Source organism: Mauremys reevesii, linkage group 5 (assembly GCF_016161935.1).
Source record: "Mauremys reevesii isolate NIE-2019 linkage group 5, ASM1616193v1, whole genome shotgun sequence".
NCBI lineage: Eukaryota > Metazoa > Chordata > Testudines > Geoemydidae > Mauremys > Mauremys reevesii.
Window position 1 is genome coordinate 25,882,358 of NC_052627.1, and position 19,473 is coordinate 25,901,830.

The following is a 19,473-nucleotide window of genomic DNA, read 5'->3' on the forward strand; positions in this document are numbered from 1 at the left end:
ATATCATGTAGATGTTGACAAGATAACTTGGGTATTAAGTCATAGGGCTGGTTTCAGCACTGTCTTACTCAGCTGGAATTACACTTTCATAAAACCAGAGATAATGTAATGATGAATCCAACTGTGCTTGGAGAAAAATGAATGCAACTAACAAAGTACATTTTTATTATGCCAGCTGTTTGCTGGCACCTGTACTTCTAACTTCAAGAATTAAGAAAAAACAAAATAACATTGTCTACAGTCTCTCATTATTTCCAGAAATTAGATTAGTCAACACCCCCTAAAAACAAACAAAGCAAACACTTTTTGCAAACTTTTAGCATTTTCTGCTACTGTCTCTTTATCAGTGGCTATGAATTGTCAAGTGGGTGTGGTAATTGAGATGATTGCAAAGTGTACCATCAAGTAGAATTTTTCCCTTCAGCTATTCTCTATGCATGTTTTTCTCTGAAAACAATATGGAAAGCATGATTTTTCCTTATATTTTTTATTAAATGAGGCATTTGGGGTCCAGATTCAAATGGCTGTATATGACAATTGCTGGGGTGACTTTTAAATAATAAAGCAAACTAACACATAGATAAAATTGCATCTATTAATACATAAATTGCATTCATGGTTGCAATAAACTGCATATTACTCATTTATTTTATATTGTGTTTGTGTGTTAGTTATGCTTAAGTATATCTGGAATGAAAACACTCCAAAACCAATTACCCTTTTGCAGCACATCGCAAATACATTGGACAGCAAAAACAATTTAGGCAGAAATATTAGTCACTCTAACCATTTTCTCAGTTGACTAAAATTAAAACTTTCAGTGAGGAATAGCTTTGTTATTATCATAGCTGAGTAAATTAAGCCGTTAAACACCACTTCTAATGACCTGATCATTTTCAAGGCCACGGTCATTCAAAATCACTGTTTGCTTTACAAGGTGATATAAGTCCATCAGGAGTCTGAAAAACATAAGAATGGCCAGACTCAGTCAGATCACTGGTCTGTCTAGCACAGTATCCTGCCTTCTGTCAGTGACCAGTGCCAGATGCTTCAGAGGTAATGAACAGAACAGGGCAATTATCATGTGATCTATCCCCGATTGTCCAATCCCAGCTTCTAGCAGTCCAAGTTTAAGTACACCCAGAGCATGGGATTGAGTCTCCGACTGTCTTGATGGACCTATCCTCCATGAACTTACCGAATTCCTTTTTTAACCCAGTTATAGTTTTGGACTTCACAACATGCCCTGGCAACAAATTTCACTGGTCGGCTGTGTGTTGCGTAAAGAAGTACTTCTTTATGTTTGGTTTAAACCTGCTGCCTATTCATTTAATTGGTTCTTGTGTTATGTGAAGGGTAAATAACCTTTTCCTCCACATCCTTCAGGATTTTATAGATCATTCAGGATCGTATCTCCCAATAGTCATCTCTTTTCTGAGCTGAACAGTCCCGGTCTTTTTAATCTCTCCTGGTATGGAAGCTGTTCCGTACCCCTAATCATTTTGGTGACCCTTATTTATACCTTTTCCAATTCTATTATATCTTTTTTGAGAGGGGATGACCAGAACTCCATGTATTGTTCAAGGTGTGAACATACCATGAATTTATATAGTAGCATTATACTTCAGTGGCTCGGACACAGGTTTGATACAGGAGTGGGTGGGTGAGATTCTGTGGCCTGTGTTGTGCAGGAGGTCAGACTAGATGATCATAATGGTCCCTTCTGACCTTAAAGTCTTATGATTCTATGATTATGATATTTTCTGCCTTATTATCTATCCCTTTCCTAACAGTTCCTAACATTGTTAGCTTTTTTTGACTAGTGTTGCACATTGAGCAGACATTTTCAGAGAACTGTATTGTCTGTAAACTTAGCCACCTCAGTGTTCACCCCCTTTTCCAGATCATTTACGAATACGTTGTACAGCACAGGTCCCAGGACAGATCCCTGGGGGACTCTGCTATTTACTTGTTTCCATTGTGAAAACTGACTTTTATTCTTAACCTTTGTGCCCTATCTTTTAATCAGTTACTGATCCACCAGAGTACCTTCCTTCTTATCCCATGACTGCTTACTTTGCTTAAGAACCTTTGGTGAAGGACCTTGTCAGAGACTTCCTGAGAGTCCAGGTACACCATATCAACTGGATCACCCTTGCCCTCATGCTTGCTGACACCCTCCAATAATTCTAATAGATAGATTTCCCTTTATAAAAGCCATGTTGACATTTCCCCAACACATCATATTTATTTGATAATTCTGTTGTTTACTATAGTTTCAACCAATTTTTCTGGTACTGAAGTTAGACTTACTGGCCTGTAATTGCCAGGATCGCCTCCAGAGCCTTTTCTAAAAATAGGTGTTACATTAGTTATCCTTCAGTCAGCTGGTATGGAAGCTGATTTAAGCAATAGGTTTCATATCACAGTTGTTAGTGCTACAGTTTCATATCTAAGTTCCTTCAGAACTCTTGGGTGAATACCATCTGGTCCTGGTGACTTATTACTCTTTAATTTATCAGTTTGTCCCCAAATCTCCTCTGTTGACACCTCAATCTGGGACAGTTTCTCAGATTTGTCACTTTAAAAGAAAGGCTCAGATGTGGGAATCTCCCTCACATCCTCTGCAGTGACCGATACAAAGAATTAATTTGGCTTATCTGCAATAGCCATGTCTTCTTAGGGTGCTCCTTTCGTTCCTCTGTCATCCTTACTTTAAAAACTCCTCTACAACCTTTTAAATTTTACATGTCAGCAATCTGGTTCTGTTTTGGTTTAGGTGGAGCCCATCCTTCCCATAGAGGCTCCTCATTTCCCAAACGTTTTCCCAGTTCCTAATTAGCTTATATCCCTCCTCTGAACACTTATCTTCTCATCCACACATGGAGACCTTGTCGTTCTGCCTGTCTAACTGGCCCTGTATGTGGCACTGGAAACATTTCAAAGAATACTACCAGGAGGTCCTGGACTTTAATATCTAACCAAACAACCTATACTTGGCCTCTAGGGCTTTTCTCCTACCTTGCCACTGGTACCTACATATACTATGACCACCGGCTCCTCCCCAGCACTGCACATAAGTCTATCTAGATGTCTCAAGAGGTCCCATTGTATGGAACATCATTTTATGTTTTCCTTTTTTTTTAAATGGAAAATATAATAACCAGTCCCCATGGTTTCATTGGTAGTTCCCCATGTTGCACTGGTTTGGAAATATTCTTCGTGAATACTGATATTCACTACTAGTAGCTGATCTAGATATAACTATTCAAATACGTCTTTATCACCAAAAATCAATTTTGTATAGAGGGAGAGTTTGTGTATGCGTGGGCATATGTATACACACACATGGAAAATTACATTTAAAGCACATTAGGATTGCCAAGTCAAGCACTCAAAAGTTGGGAAATCCCAAAGTTATAGTTGCCTGTGTACAGCCTTTGTATGTATACATCATGATACAATCTTTACATGATCACATAACCATTCTTTTTACAAGACACCATCTACACCAACTGTAAAAAAATGTTGAACGTGGGAAGAGCATATTTTCCCTTAATCTTGTTCTCTAAAATGCCTGATGTGTTTTTGCTGACAAAAAAAAAAAAAAGAAAGAAAGAAAGAAAAAAGGAAGGGTTGGGGGGGAACAAGAGTAAGAGCCCAAGGCAGATCTCAGCAAGGGAAATTTCAGCCTACTACTACTACTTACTTGGCTAGTTTGGCAAACTTATAAGCAACTGAATACCAGGATATTATAATGGAAAGTTTTGAGCAACTTTAAATAAAGGCATGTCTCTCTCTTTTTCTGCTTATATATAAAATGCAACTCAAATTTAACCTTCACGTTGCATTAACGTAGGTTGGTACATCAATGTTTTGCATAGCGTATATAAACATTATCTGTATATACAATATCAGCATCAATAGGTAGTGCCCTACCAAATTCATGGCCGTGAAAAACACATCACAGACTGTGAAATCTGGTCTTTTGTGTAATTTTATCCTATACTATATAGATTTCACGGGGTAGACCAGTGTTTCTCAAACTGGGGGTCCTGACCCAAAAAGAGGTTGCAGGGTGGTTACAAGGTTATTTTACCGGGGTCGCAGTATTGCCACCTTACTTCTGTGCTGCCTTCAGAGCTGGGCGGCAGGGACCGATGGCTCCTGGCCAGGTGCCCAACTCTGAAGGCAACACCCCACCAGGAGCAGCGCCTTACCATGCCACCCTTATTCATGTGCTGCTGCCTTCAGAGCTGGGCGGCCGGAGAGTGGTGGCTACTGACTCAGGACCCAGCTCTGCAGGCAGCAGTGCAGAAGCAAGGGTGGCAATACCATGTCATCCGTACTTCTGCGCTGCTGCTGGCAGCGGTACTGCCTTCAGAGCTGGGTGGCTGGAAAGTGGTGGCTGCTTACTGGGAGCCCAGCTCTGAAGGCAGTGCCCCCACCAGCAACAGTGCAGAAGTAAGGGTGGTGATACTGCAACCTCCCTACAATAACCTTGTGACCTGTGCCTCTCAACCCCATCTTGGGTCAGGACCCCTAGAGTTACAACACTGTGAAATTTCAGATTTAAATATCTGGAATCATACAAGATTAGGGTTGGAAGAAACCGCAGGAGGTCATCTAGTCCAACTCCTTGCTCAAAGCAGCACCAACACGAACTAAATCATCCCAGCCAGGGCTCTGTCAAGCCGGGCCTTAAAAACCTCTAAGGATGGAGATTCCATCACCTCCCTAGGTAAGCCATTCCAGTGCTTCACCACCCTCCTAGTGAAATAGTGTTTCCCAATATCCAACCTAGACCTCCCCCACTGCAACTTGAGACCATGGCTCCTTGTTCTGTCATCTGCCACCACTGAAAACAGCCTAGCTCCATCCTCTTTGGAAGCCCCCTTCAGATAGTTGAAGACTGCTATCAAATTCCCCCTCACTCTTCTGCAGACTACACAAGCCCAGTTCCCTCAATCTCTCCTCGTAAGTCATGTGTCCCAGCCCCCTGATCATTTTCGTTGCCCTCTGCTGGACTCTCTCCAATTTGTCCACATCCTTTCTGTAGTGGGGGGCCCAAAACTCGATGAAGTACTCCAAATGTGGCATCACCAGTGCCGAATAGAGGGGAATAATCACATCCCTTGATCTGCTGGCAGTGCTCCTACTAATTGAGCCCAATATGCCGTTAGCCTTCTTGGCAACAAGAGCACACCGCTGACTCATATCCAGCTTCTCATCCACTGTAATCCCCAAGTCCTTTTCTGCAGAACTGCTGCTTAGCCAGTTGGTCCTCAGCCTGTAGCAGTGCATGGGATTCTTCTGTCCTAAGTGCAGGACTCTGCACTTGTCCTTGCTGAAAATCATGAAATGTATTATTTTTAAAATGCTGTGACTGTGAAATTAACCAAAATGGACTGTGAATTTGGTAGGGCCATATCAATAGGCCTCAAAATGTAAACAGGCTGTAAAATTGTATCCAACCTAGGGAATAGTCATAGAGCAAGTGTATTTCTTGTGAGGTCAGACAGGGATCGGTTCTTGACCCAACACTATCTAACATTTTTATCTATGAATTGGAAGAAAACATAAAATCTTTGATAAAGGTTCACACACAAGTTGTGGGAGTGGTCAGTAATGAAGAGGAGTGGTCACTGATTCAGAGCAATCTAGATCACTTGGTAAACTGGGACAAGCAAATAATATGCATTTTAATATGGCTAAATGTAAATGTATACATCTAGGAAAAAAGAACATAGCCATCCTCCGAAGCAGGGATTCTGAAAAAGATTTGGGGGTTGTGGTGGATAGTCAACTGAACATGAGCTCCCAGTATGGCACTGTGGCCAAAAGAGCTAAAATAATCCTGGGTTGCATAAGCAAGGGAATCTCTAGTAGGAGTAAGGAGGTTATTCTACCCGTGTTCACACTGGATGCAACCTTCGGTGGAATACTTTGTCCAGTTCTGTTGTCTACAATTCAAGAAGAATGTTGATAAATTGGAGAGAGTTCAGAGGAGAACCACAAGAATGATTCAAGGATTAGAAAACATGCCTTGTAGTGATAGACTCAAGGAGTTCAATCTCTTTGGCTTAACAAAGAGAAGGTTAAGGGGTGACTTGATTACAGTCTTTACTTAAGTACCTATATGGGAACAAATATTTATTACTAGGCTCTTTAATCTAGCAGAGAAAGATACAACATGATCCAGTAGCTGAAGCTAGACAAATTAAGACTGGAAATATAGCATACGTTTTTAACAGTGAGAGTAATTAACCATTGGAACAATTTATCCAGGGTTTTGGTGGATTCTCCATCACTGACCAATTTCGTATCAAGATGGGTTGTTTTTCTAAAAGATCTGCTCCAGGAATTATTTTTAGGAAGTTCTATGGCCTTTGTTGTACAGGAGGTCAGACTAGATGATCACAGTGGTCCCTGCTAACTTTGGAATCTATGAATCTATCAGAAGGGATGGGGAGTGGGGAATGGAGGTGAAATAGATGGAATTTTGTGTACTTATGAACTAATTATATATATATATATGTTTATATAAAATAACATATATATATATATGTATATATAAACACACATGTATGTATATATATATATATATATAAAATGAGTTCATAAGATTTTCATATAAAATCTCACAAAATAGTTTTAAAATTACAAAGACAGGAAACGTAAAAGGTTTTGATAGCACTATTAACTTGGCCACATATCCTATGTTTTGTGGTATGGTATGTTATGATCCAGACAGTAATAACATATTAAGCTCACACTTAACCACAGAAACGGGGGTAGGAAATACCAAATATATGCAACAGGAACCGTTGCTGTGGGAACTTTCTTTTGGATTTGTTAATTTTTTGTTATTTTAAAATGTGCAATGTTAATTTTGTATTCATGCAGTTTACAGCATGTAATTGCGTTGTTTATATTAAAAAAGAAGGGGGTTAGTAGAGGAAATACCTGTGCTTAATATGTAAACATTTAAATGGTTCCAATTGTCAGTAGGGTTTGAAGTTCAAACCACCCTAAAGTGGGGTGAAGCAAGGTAGAGAAGGGGGACAATTTTTCATCTTTTCTGATACTGGTGATTGTCTAGGGAAAGTTACCTGCAGCCCTAAGTGAAAAGGGCAGCAACAACCCATCTGTTTACACTGCAAGCAACAATGGTATCACAGTCATGGGAAATGGCAGAACCTCTTCTTTTTAAATGATTAGGTTAGAATTAGTAGAGTATTTTACAAAGCAGCCAAAATTGTGGAAACTTTCTAAAATGAAGTGACCTGAAAATTATTTATCTCCATCCCTCCCTGCAATTTAACTAAACCAGGCTGCAGGGTGCTGATGGAGAAAATATTTACCCATATGGAAAGGCCGATATAATTAACGTTATAAAAATACAAGACACCCTCACACCCAGCTCTGTCCTATAGGCCTAGTTCCAGCAAGCACAGATCAAAAGATTAGATTTGCTAGCCATGGAGGAACCTTTCCAGGGTGCTCAGAAGATACACTATTTCAGTATTTCCCAAAGTGTGGGTCATATCTCCTGGAAGGGATATGAATGATTAGTTGGGGTGGGCAGACATCACAGTTCTTCAGAGCTTCAGCTTCCATGTTTTTGTAAGGTTCTAGCTGTTGTGAATGTTCAAAGTGTGAATCAAGTGTAAGCTGCAGCAGCATGTTTTCCTGAGTTTGTGGAGAGCCTGAAACAATACCTCTGAGGGATGACCTGCCTCCATTCATTTCAATGGGTACCTACTCAGAGGCCAGTGATATTTTAAATGTCAACATCAGTGTGGAAGATACACGCATTAAGATGTGTAGGTCTTAGACAACATACTGTGGGGTTGCTTTCATTGACCCCGAAGGGTCTCGCCATTCCGTTTTTGGAAAAACACTGATCTAGTTAAACACATGCCTGAAAAGTCTCTTCTTCGGGGGCTCGTATTAAGCCCTATCCATAAATCATAGTTAGGGCCGTACCAAATTCACAGCCATGAAAAATGCATCCGGGACCGTTAAATCTGGTCTTTTCTGTGCTTTTACCCTATACTGTACAAATTTCACAGAGTGGGAGACCAGATTTCACATTTTTCAAATTGGGGGTCCTGACCCAAAAGATAGTGGCGGGGGTTCGCGTTATTTCCAACCGTATTTCTGCACTTCCATCAGAGCTGGGTGACTGAAGAGTGGCAGTTGTTGGCCAGGTGCCCGGCTCTACAGGCAGCACCCTGCCAGCAGCAAGGCAGAGGTAAGGGTGGCAATACCATACCATGCCATCCTAACTTCTTCACTGCTGCCTTCAGAGCTGGGCGGCCAGAGAGTGGCAGCTGCTGACTGAGAGCCCAGCTCTGCAGGCAGCAGGGCAGACGTCAGGGTGGCAATACCATACCATGCCATCTTGACGTCTGCCCTGCTGCTGGCGGAGGCTCATCCTTCAGAGCTGGGCTCCCAGCTAACAGCCACAACTCTCCAGCTGCCCAACTCTGAAGGCAGCACTGCCACCAAAAGCTGCGCGGAAGTAAGGGTAGCCGTACCACAAGCCCCTTTGTGACCCCCACAACTCCTTTTGGGGTCAGGACCCCTGCAATTGCAACACCCTGAAATTTCAGGTTTAAACAGCTGAAATAATGAAATTTATGATTTTTTAAAATCTGATGACAGTGAAATTGACCAAAATGGACTGAATTTGGTAGGGCCCTAATTATAGTTGCCCATCCTTGGTGGAATCTCTGCTCTTCTCTATCTCTGAATCCCATCCCCAGTACAGACACGTGAATCAAGACCTAGGCTGATATCTCTGATATTTTAGGAGACATGATATTCTGTGTATAGTTCATATCATACATATTTTCACATGCCACTATTCTCTCTAATCTCTTCTCCTACATACAACAAGTATGTGATGTACATCTCTTGGAATAACACGTGTGTTCCAAGTAGAAGGGGTTAGATCCAGAGTAGGTTATTGTCAAGATCTGTGTTTATCAGACAGCAATCTGTAGTGAACCTTATTAAAGTTATGTACTCATTTTTTTTTCATAATTGCCCCCATTCAGAGAATGGCTGGCAGCCAATAAAGCACTAAGTGGAAGCTTCTGTCTGTCTACCTGTCTTTCTGTAGCTAACAAAGTGTGCCGTTTTTTGTCTTGTAGACATTACACAATTCATTGTCACAGGGACTTATATTTAGACTTGTAATAAATAAGTCTTGGACAAGGCCAAAGCCATTCAACTATATTTCTTTGTACAGTAAGTCATGTATTTATTATACAGAGTGACACGTTAATACTATGTTTGGCTTGAGTGCTTGTTCTTGACCGTATTCATCTGTTAAAGATCCTAATTTAAAGAAGACAGCGTCCTGGATAATATCAGTTTCAGCAAGGGTGCCCACCAGTTAGGAGTATGAGCCGCTGCTTCTAGCTGTCAGTTAACAGGCATCCAACTTTATGGGTTGCTGTAATTTCCATGGTCTTCTCCTCCTCTGCGGAAGCATACCTTACAGCTCCATTCATACTCTGTTTTGCTTCGGCAAAATGGTAAAAGAGACAGAACAATCTTGCTGGAGATATGGGCATCTAAACATGCTAGTGTCCAAGAAAGAAAAGTGTTAAGGGTTCCAGTCCTAATCTACATGGAAAATACAGCTGTGGTTTCCTAAACTAGCAAATAGTTTTTGGGGAGATGGGGCATCAGGAACAAGAAACTGACTCATTAAGAGGGAGGAAAAGCTCCTGCTTTCTCTCAGCACAATTCACCTGACAGGCTCCCTTAGCCTGCAAGCAGAATAGCTAAAAGATGGCAGTTGCTCCTTCCTGGAAAATGGGGACAGAACTCAGATCTTTCTGATGGTCTGCAAAAGGTGGTACAGCGGGTTAGTTGTAAATGGTGCACACAGCAGCCATTTTGTGTGTTTTCAGTAATTTCTGCAGCCAGACAGGAGTTAGTAGCTCACTCAAGTGTGCACAGGAGCTGCACTTAAAAAAGAAAATGAGGCCAGGGAAGCCATGAGGACCAGCCCCCAATGTGGAAATGCTTCTGAACTATAAGAAAGGAAGGTGCTTTGTGCTTCGACATATGGTAGACACCTTGCTTTTGCTGACACTCAAGACTTCAGCATCAGATTCCCTCATCTCACCGGTTCATTAGGAATAAAGTATCAAGCTTGGCTGAATTAGCAGAGGTGTACATCCTGCTCTTCTCTCTGGTACAAGGAACCTCTAGTCCAGTGGTCCCCAACCTTTTTGTCTGCTGGGTGCCAGACGAAGGACCAGTGCGGCGGTGGAGCACCCGCCAAAATGCCGCCGAATTTCGGCAGCATTTTGGCGGCGACGCCTCTCGATGACGCTGCTTGCCGTCCACAAGCGACGTCATCGAGAGGCGTCCCCGCCAAAATTCGGGAGCAATGCCTCTCAATGACGTCACTTGTCAACGGCAAGCGGCGTCATCGAGAGGCATCCCCGCCGAAATTCGGGAGCGACACCTCTCGATGACATCACTTCTGGCGACAAGCGTCGTCATCGATAGACGTCCCCGCTGAAATGCCGCTGAAATTTGGCGACATTTCAGCGGGTGCTCTCCCGGGGTCCAGGACGCAGGCGCATTAAGATGCCCCCACAGGCGCCATGGCGTTTGCGGGCCCCACGTTGGGGACCACTGCTCTAGTCTATATAATAAGTTGACTCCTTCCCCCAGAAGGCTTTGCCTAATTGGTCTCGTGCATTCCCCTTCCAAAGAACAAAACAGCCAGATGTACACTGCATTACCTAGAACCACCTGGAATCAGTTATCTCCTTCAAGGCTATGCTCCTATTCTAGTTCTTTTATGAGTAAAATATGTACTTCTTTAACAAGACTCAGATTCAGACTTAAACATTCTATTTGCCTGCCTATCTCAATGAGCAGTTTTTTTGTTTTTGTGGCAAGTTAAATATGAGGTTCTTTTACCAAGATCCTCTTCCTGATATGAGTGGGATGTGTAGATTTTTGGGTTTTGGCTGCAAATTTTCCTGAGGCTTTTACAAGAATAGGTTAACTGGTGTGATTCTGGACCTCCCAGCATGAACATAAATGTGCTTCAGATAATGTTAGACCTTATCAGGATTATGTTCTTTGTCAATTCAGTTGGGAGGATTATTAAGGTGGGTATTTACTGTCTGGTAGATGAGACAAAACATCTTATAGCAAATCTATACACAGTTAAGTTTAGCCACTGATATCAGACTATTGGATGACCACAAACACTTGTTCTAGCAGTGCAAAAACTCTTCTTTCAGCTAAATCGGCAACATCCAAATTTGTGAGGAAAGTCGAGGGTGGAGTTAACCACTTTACACTGCTCATACACAGCCATTCACTGTCCCTTAGGGAGATCTGGATTTAGGCACATGTATTTAAATATATTTGTTTATTCGGACAGCAAGACAAAGCCCTCCCAAGTGAAAGTTCTGATCTTAATGTTGAATTTAGAACTAATAAATAGTTTATTTGAGAACTTTAGCAATATTGGGCCTGATTCTCATTTACAGTAAGAGCCCTTCATATTGTTCTGGCACTGCAAAGTGGCCTTATTGCCAGAGAAATGTAAAGAGGCCTTAGTGTAAAGAGAGTCAGGCCCATTGTATCTAATTTTAAATGAACAGAGCTTATTTGTCTAAAGCTGTCCACACAGCATGGTTCTAATATGCTCTTCCACCACAATAATACTTGCTAAGACCATGGTGTTATTTTATCCATTCCAAAGGGAATTCCAGAGACATGAGCTGCATATTTAGCACCTCTCATAGTAGATCTTGCTATTGCTCTGCAATTAAAAACATCTATACATTCACAAACATATCTGCCAGTGTCCATTCAACATCCAGAAATTAGGAAAGGGCATTTGATTTGGGGAATCTCAACTTCCATCGATATATTTAGACTGGAACTCCACTTCATGTAAATACAACTTATCCACACACATAACAGTTCAAAAGTTTTTCACCTAAAAGAATATAATCCTTTATTGTTAAAGTCGTAAAATTGAGGCCTTTATCATAGTAAAAAATCCCAACAAAGGGCAGTATTGTGCCCTAATTGTGTTTTGAGGAAGTGACTGAGAGCAGAATTCTTCCCAAAATCCAAGTAGTTATCCTTCTCTTCTCTTTATGTATGAAGGTAATGCTTCCTGTCACAGAAAGAAGGTGGTATGAAAGAGAAAAAAAATCCTGACAGCTATTTCACCTCTGACCTCTATAGCATGGAGAAAATCCTACCACCAAAGCAGTTCCAACTAATCTCTCTCCCATAAAATAAAATCCTTTAATCTGAGCCCATCCTTCTTGCCCCTTAGCTATTGTTCTTTGCAATGTGCATATTACAAAAATAAAATTAAAAGAGGTGACTTGACTATTCTGTAAAACAAAAATGTTTACAGTTTGAGCAAGTTTAAATGTAGAAAATTGCAGTACCAGCCAAGAAATGTCTCACAAACCCAGTTATTTTATGCAAATCTTAAAGGTACCAACTTTTGTTAAATTAAAGTTAATATGAAGCAGATCCACTGTTTGTACTAGAATGGATAAATGTGTTGTGTATAGGAGCTCTATTAAGCCATTTAACCACTCAAGCTCAACTGTGGCATTAACTGGGCAGAGAGGTGTATGTCTGCTCTTCCCATTTGCATCCTAAAATCTCATCCTAACAGGATAAACCAATGTGTAATCCGTGTCCACACCTATTTGACATAAATGAGTCAGGAATCTTGCATAATAAGGGCTCAGTCCTAGAAGCAAACACTTATTGCTGTGAGTAGAACATACTACTGTAAGAAACCCTATTAATGTCATTGGGATTTCTCAAGATTTAGGGATTAGAAAACCTGCCCTATAGCGATAGACTCAAGGAGCTCAATCTTAGCTTAACAAAAAGAAGGTTAAGGGGTGACTTAATTAGTCAATAAGTACCTAAATGGGGAACAAATATTTAATAATGGCCTCTTCAGTCTAGCAAAGAAAGGTATAACTCGATCCAGCATCTGTAAGTGAAAGCTAGACCAATTCAGAGTGGAAATAAAGCGTACATTTTTAACATTGAGGGTAGATAACCATTGGAACAATTTACCAAGTCGTGGTGGATTCTCCATCACTGACCGTTTTTAAATCAAGATTGGATGTTTTTCTGAAATATCTGCTCCACGAGTTACTTTGGGGAAGTTCTATTGCCTGTTATACAGGAGGTCAGACTATGATCACAATGGTCCTTTTGGTCTTGGAATATATGAATAGTAGCAAGCAACTATATCCAGTAACAATTGTTTCCATGTTTGTGCCCTAAAGTTTACACGTTTGCTCCAGAATTTTGTTCTTCATTTAACACTGGTGTATTCCATGTTTGACATACAGGGTATAACCCTACTGGCATTTCAAAGTCTGATAGAATTCCAAAATGAGCGGATGAAAGGAATGCAGTAATGTAATATATGTCAATCTTAATAAGGCATTTGATATTATATCACAAAATCTGATTTTAAAATGGTTTCAGATTGGCTTGAATATGAGGCCTGAAAGCTGGCTGAGGACTAGCAATAAAGGGTAATTATTAACAGCAGTAGACCATATTAGGGCAGGTGTCTAGTTGGGCAGTGGTTCTCAACCAGGGATCTGTACCTCTGGGGATACACACAGGTCTTTCGGAAGTACTCAACTCATTTAGATCAGTGTTTCTCAACCTGGGGGTTGCAGGACAGGCTTAAGGGGGAGGGGTCGCACGTGCAGGACTGGTGTTAGGGCGTAGTAGGAAGGGCAAGTGCCTGGTGCCTGATGGGGGGCCCTGCGAAGCTCTTACATGCTTCAGCCCCAGGTGGCTGGGCTCGGGCTTCAGAGAAGTCTCACAAGTGAAACACAGGATCAAGTATCACACTGAAATGTAAGTACAATACATTCCAGTCAATTTATTTTATAATTCTATGGTAAAAATGAGAAAGTGAGCAATTAGCTTTGATACTTTTCTATTTTTAGGTCTGATTTTGTAAGCAAGTAGTTCTTTAAGTGAGGTGAGACTTAGTGTACGTACGCAAGACAAATCAGACTCCTGAAAGGGGTCAGTAGTCTGGAAAAGTTGAGAACCACTGTATTAGGGTATTGCAAAATTTAATGTTGAGTCCAATCTTATTTAACTTATTAATAATCTAATAAAGGGAGTAAACATCACGTTAATGAAATGACATTCAATTAGAATGAATTCGGAGCATCAGTGAGAGCAAAAATAGTATGAAAGTACCTAGAAAAATCAGAAAATAACGAAAAAGATTCAGTTTTGAAAAATGCAAGCTAATGAATACAAGTAAAAATAATTTGAAACAAATTTTCAGAGGGAGGAAGTAACCTGGAAAGTGGTAAAAGAGATCTGCTAGTAATAGTGAACCACCTAATATGGATATGCATTTGAAACGTGGTAAGGTAGTGAAAAAGGCCTGTGCAATTTTGGGGTGCTTACACGGAGGCTTCATGTTCTGGAACTAGGATGTCCCTTTTAGAATACTTCATCTATGACCACATTTGGACTATTCTGTTCAGTTCTGAAAACCACATTATGAGAGAGATTTTTGCAAGCAATTCAGAGAAGAGCATAAAAATAATCATAGTGCTAGAGGAACAGACAAGGGCCAAGATGCTGCAAAGTGAGCCGTGTGGACAGACGTCCATTTTGAGTCTTGCAGCATATATGGGACTCTTGCCTGGGCACGAGGTTAGATGCGGTGAGTCTGTCCTCCTGGAGCTTGTTGAACAATGAAAATGTTAGGAAGCAAGATTAAAAGAGTGAATTATATATACAGCAGCTTGGCTAAAAGATGCCTAAGGAGGCATGTTGATAGTCTACACGTTTTAAACAGTGTGAACTCTATGGATGGAGTGTTTTTTTTGAAAATAGTGTTGTTTTTAAATTAAGTATTCAGACTTCCATGAGATGCATGGCATTTATTGACATTTAATCCTACAGGCTCCCCTTTACAAATCCCCCCCCCCCGATTGGGCTAAATGTTATATGGTTAGGGAAAGGTTCAGAAAGGGGAGCTAATTGGAGGGGGTCGGCGGCACAAAAGTTAATGGGAGGAGGGACACGGCATGCTAATGGGGAAAGGTTGAGGACAACCTCTAACAGAGGGATAGGATGGGACTGGTGCAGAATTTGGCTGGCTGAATGGGGAGGCTTATGGAAGCAGGGTCAGGATGGGAGAGAGTCCCACAAGCAGCCCACATTCCCCAGTCTGTTTATTGGGTCTCAATTCCAGCTCGCACATCACTAGCACATCACCACACTCAATGCTAATTGCTAGACTCACCGGAGAGGGCAAGTATTGTATGTGCCATGGAGACTCAACTCTGCCTGTGTCCCTGTTACTCCTAGAAAAAGGCTCCCTCAATCAGGGATGAGACATGCTGCCAGAACAGTATGTATGGGAAGCTTTTCCTGTTGTTGCTTGGTAGATTAGCAGACTTCAAGCCCCATTGCTGCCCTTTCACTAGCACAAAATCCACACAACACTGTATTTGAAACTGAATTTTATTATTGTTGGAAATATTTTTAAATAAGAATATTAGCTTATCAGATAATTCACATTAATTGTCACACACAGCTGCACAGAGTTTGGCAGCTGTGAACAGTCTCCAGCAGTGATGACTCCAATCCTAACCATGATTGTGGTAATGAATGAGAACCAGAAAGTAAAACTGCCTTAGAAACAAAAGGGAAGCTAGCTAGTCAATTTGCAAGCTGAGTGAAATGATGCAGACCACAAACAGCCAGCAGAGATGGATTGAAAAAGGAGACTCTTAGGTGAAATGTGGGTTGTTGAATTTTCTGTTCACTATTTAAAAACAGTTTTGTTGCCTTTTATAAATACGTTCAAAAAAAGGAAAGTCAGCCTGGCCCTACTAAGATATTTTGAGGAGGTTCAGTTGATTGGTAGAAGGAGAGCATTTCTCACAGAAGCAAAGTTATAATAATACAGCTCTCCTCTCTTACCAAATATTTTTCCGTGGAATCATGGAAAGGCATTACTTTGAGTTTTCTCTGTAGTGTTTCTTGTTCAACAGGGTTGACCCAGCTGTGGCTGAAATTCTTGTTTCACCCTTGCATGTTAACCATTTATGTGGAATTGCAGCCTTATTTATGTAGAAGAGAGATTCATTTGGTGTAAACTCTATTAAAATACAATATTATCGCTAAAGAAGTCATAGGCATCTTCATGAGTTCACCTCTGTAAGATGGGTTGCTAATCAGGGATGCTTGGAAGCATTACAGTGTCTACTGTTAAAATACTTGGCATACCGACAGTGTGATAAAAAGTGGACACACTTCCAGGGGGACTCAGTATGTGGTGGTTGATCATTTGTGTGGATTTTGTGGATTTTTATCATAAATCTGTGGGATTTAAATGATAATCTGATTTTTTTTGTGATAAGGCCCTGCAGTAAATTGCTGTAAATTTTCTCTGTGCTAATTCCAAACTATTTGTGTTTTTTGAAGATAGACATTTTAATTTAGGTTTCTATGGAAGGTCTACTATTTGACAGGAGCAACTTTTTAAATTCATAGATACATGCAAATATCTAACTTCTACATTATCGTTTTCATTTTGCTTCCTGGGACAAATACTACTAATCAGGATAGGTACTAGGTTGATCTGGTACGTTTCAAGCATTTCAAAAGGAAACTAGCCACTACCACTTTAGGAATGATGGGTACAACACATAAACTGTACCTAATTGTGAAGATTTTAAAGAAAAGTATTGTATAGTGTCTGAAAGCTGCTATATAAACTCTTATTAGTGTGTTGCATGATAGCTCTGAACTTTCCTCTTATTAGTATTACTCTATCATTTGTAATGTTAAATTCTTCAGGAAAAACAGATACTTGCTGTTTGCTTAGATACACTTCTGCCTTCCAAAATTATTTTTAAATTAAACAAGACATTTTCCACACTAGAAATACAAATCAGAGCTTTTCCTCAAATAGAAACTTCCAGACTTCCTCTCCTATTAGTGCCCCTAAAGGAGCACTAGCATACTTGAATTATAAACAAACAAGGGTCTGTGGAAGCTTGCCTGAAAAAATAATTTACACTAAAACATGGTAAATAGTTTACATCTCCTTAGGACTCTGGGTTGCATCATGGCACTGCTAGTTGAAACAAACAAATGTGCCACATCACAAGACACACATTTCTGAACTTTGGCAATGGGAAGGCAGTTGCTTCTGGAGAGACAGGGAGTTTGCTCTATACGGTATCTTTTGCTCTGAAAGCAAAGACATCTGTAAATCTCATACCAACAGGCAGATCGAGTTTAGCAGCTGACCAAGAGGCAGTCATTACATTTGTTTTAGGCAATGAATGTCAGAACAGTGTTTGAAAGGTATTAGGGATTTTCAAGGATAAAATGCACTAGCTTCATTTAAAAAAAAGGTTAACAGGAAATTATCCTTTTGTTTCTGATTCAGATTCTCAAGGGCACAAAGTGACACATCGGTATAAAGAATAATGGATTTGCATAGGCTGTAAGACTTTTTTCTCTCCGTTGAAAATAGACATTTTTAAAAAAAAGTAAATGATTCCTTGTGATGATTTAATCTGAAATGTTGATCTCCGACTCCACAGTACTACCTAGAATACTATCAGTTAATAAACCCTGCCTCACGTGGTCTAGGGTTGGAAGATGGATGATTCCCCCAACCAATGACCTAGGAAATAACAGGGATAAGGGGTGCCTGTTCACCCATGATTGCCAGTGAATTTTACAAGAAATGCTTCTTGTGTCACCATTTTTTTTCATGGGATAAGGCACTCCGTACAAGCAAACAGTGGGAGTGCAGTGGAATGAAGTTCTCTGTCCTTACACTAATTGCTAGGTTTTGAGAAGCAAGTAACAAAGGTTAATGGCTGGACTGCACTGTCCTCCATTTCTTCTCCTTGAGTGACCTCTGGAAACCTTTCATTGAGATGACATCCAGTGTCACCCTCTTTAAAATCATCTGGTTGACTTGAAGCAGGAAAGGGTCTGTCCCCTGCCTGCCAGGTAGTCCCTTGTGATTGTCCTATAAGCTGGTGCCCTTATACAGCAGCTATGTTGGAAGGAGACACGGGAAAAGGGTGAAGAGACTGAAAACAATGTTTAATGTGATATTCTGTCTCTGCTGGAGAAGGGAAGTTGAGGGACTGATAAATGAATTGCTGTCCATCAAAATCAAGATTGTGAATGCAGGCTAAATAGATTTTAAAATATTGTATTTTGTTAACTAAGCCCTCTGGTTTGTGCCCTGCTGCAGATGCTTTCCTTCCACTTTTTTGGAAGGTCACAAGTGGACAGCTGCTTCCATGTGACAGGTTAGATGTGTGATGCATGGTACAGTAGTCATAAAATATGTTTGCAGAAACAATGGGCTCTTTCCTCTACTTCACCTATTTAAGAGTTTGTAGATTTCTTTTCAGATGAGTTTAGACAAGTCAGAGTACTAATCTGATTTACTGAACAGATAACTTTATTTTAATTATCCATTTATGAGGGAGAAAAATTCTAACCATGGCCGAACAACCTGTTTTTAATTTGACCATATTTTGGTTTGTGGTAGCTCACTCGAGCTATTCCAATAAAATAGTCCACATTGTGCTTTTAATTCTTGGATGGAAAATGCACCCTTAACATTGGTTTATTATTATTGCTGCCAAATGTGAAAAGACGCTGTAGTGTAATAGTAAAGCAAATGAGAAATATGTTGTAATGAACTGGCTAGAGCACCATTGCCCTGCTCCTGCTCACCAAGATTCTCTTTTAAGTGGGAGCCTGGGGTTTTGGAGCAGAAGATCCTGACTTCTGTTCCCATTCCCTGCTGTTGTTAAGATATTCCAGGTGGGTGTGATGTACTGCATAGAGACAACTGTGAAAGTCTGAGGGAAACGAGCAGATTTTAGACTGTACCGACTAAGCCCGGTGCTGCCTTCGTTTACAATGGTGCCATCCCAGTTTCCTTGAGTGGCTGCAGGCATCCCGTGTACTTAAAGAGAGAACTGAACTCAATATGTACATTTCTCATTTGATTTACATCAGCTGTGCAGTTGGATTGAAGTCACTGGGAATTTTGCCTTAATAAAGACTTGGACTGTAAAAGCCTGGCCTCGTTAAAGTCAGTGGCAAAATTCCCATTGACTTCAATGGGCCAGGATTGCAGCCTGTAGGTTCAGTATTTTTACCCAAGTAAAGATTTCAGGATCAGGCCCTATGACAGATTGTTACAAAATAAACAGTAATCACTTTACTCTTCCCTGAAATGCAGCCACCTCTTGGATGAATCATGGCAATTTAACAACACACAGCAACACAACAGTTTAGGACAAATCTGAAGTTGAATACTGTATCCTATTAAAATTGCAGCAAGAATTTAACACGGCAGAATGTAGCATAACTGAAATAGTTATTTTAGTATTC

The 19,473-nt window shown here is 40.6% G+C and overlaps 1 protein-coding gene and 1 long non-coding RNA gene across 37 annotated transcripts in view; one reads left to right on the forward strand and one right to left on the reverse strand.

The window, feature by feature from the left end:
* Nucleotides 1-19,473, forward strand: part of BMPR1B (bone morphogenetic protein receptor type 1B) — a 384,295-nt gene that overhangs the window by 290,311 nt on the left and 74,511 nt on the right. The gene's annotated exons all lie outside the window — the stretch shown is intronic.
* The window catches only part of LOC120406295, a 112,795-nt gene that overhangs the window by 17,778 nt on the left and 75,544 nt on the right, over nucleotides 1-19,473 (reverse strand). The window lies entirely within an intron of this gene.